Genomic DNA, 1614 nt, shown 5'->3' on the forward strand with positions numbered 1-1614 from the left:
CTGGTCCCTCGGTTGTTCCAGAATCCCAGCAATATGGATTCCCTAACTTGAACCCAATGGGAGGTAACACTTTAAATAATTATCCTACTACTAACCTTGGATTCATGCAGGATACAGGTACCAATCATGCTATGGCCAGGGAATTACAGAAACTAAAGGACATGATCTCAAGTGTTCCAGGGGTAGTCAAGCCTATCCCAGAGATTGCGGATGGAAGCCACAAGGTATCCCGTTTTGCACCACCAATTTGTGATGCAGAGGTACCCAAAAGGTTCCATATCCCTACCATGAAGCTGTATGATGGCACAACGGATCCAGAGGAGCATATAGCACAATACAGGGAGAGGATGGAGATCAATCCTATCCCAGAAAAATTGAAGGAAGCATGCCTATGTAAAGGATTTGGATCCACTCTTACTGGATCAGCTCTTAAGTGGCTGCTAAGTCTTCCCCCTTACTCTATTACTTCATTTGCCAATTTAGTTAATTTATTCAATAACCAATTCTCTTGTAGTAGAAAATTTGAAAAATTAACTAGTGATTTATACAGGATAACTCAAAATCATAATGAATCATTAAGGGATTATATAACTAAATTTAGTAAAGAATCCTTGGACATTCCCAACTTGGATATGGCTACGGCTGTTGAAGCCTTCAAAATGGGACTGCTTAAGGATTCATTATTCTATGATGATCTTGTTATGACACCATGCAGGAATTTAGATGAAGTAAGAACTCGAGCACTCAGGTTTATCCGGCTAGAAGATGACAAGAGGATCCAGGAAAGACAAGTAGGATCCTCGAAACAAGATAAGCAAGGATCCTCCTTCAAAAGCAACAAGTTCAAATCCTACCATAGAAACGAGAACAAGAATGTGCATGCTGTCGACCAAGAAGAGGATGATGAAGAATATCCTCCAATCTCATAATATTGTTTTTCCGTTGATAATCATGAACTAATCCTTGCAATGCAGAATCTAGGTGAGAAAGCTAGGTGGCCCAGGAAGAATGAAAAACCATCCGGGACTAAAGACAAGTCCAAATGGTGTGCATACCATGAGGATTTCGGGCATCTAACTGAAGATTGCATAGCCTTAAGAAAAGAAATTGGATACCTGCTAAGCAAGGGGTATCTAAAAGAATTGTTGGGGAGAAAAAAGCAAAGGACCCAGGATCCTGAAAGGATCCCTGAAAAAGCTCCGGCACCTCCAGCAAACGCACAAGTGATTAACTTTATATCCGGAGGATCAGACATTTGTGGTACATCCTTTTCAGCGGCCAAAAGACATGCAAAAGAATCAAAGATGGATAATGGAGAAAGGCCTATTAGAACCTCAAGTGTCTCAGAAGGGAAAATGATAACATTTGATGAGGATGATCGCATTAACATTCAGGATCCTCACCATGATAGTTTAGTTATCACTCTCTTTATCTCTAACCATTTTGTCCGCAAGATCCTTATTGACGGAGGGAGCTCAGTGAACATTATCCAGCTTGATGTCTTGAAGAAGATGGGAATCCCAGAATCAGACATCACACCAAGATCCTCCGTGCTTGTAGGATTCAGTGGGGAAACAAAGAAAACTCTGGGGGACATCAAACTCCCAATCTACG

Source organism: Helianthus annuus, chromosome 15, assembly GCF_002127325.2.
Source record: "Helianthus annuus cultivar XRQ/B chromosome 15, HanXRQr2.0-SUNRISE, whole genome shotgun sequence".
Classification (NCBI taxonomy): domain Eukaryota; kingdom Viridiplantae; phylum Streptophyta; class Magnoliopsida; order Asterales; family Asteraceae; genus Helianthus; species Helianthus annuus.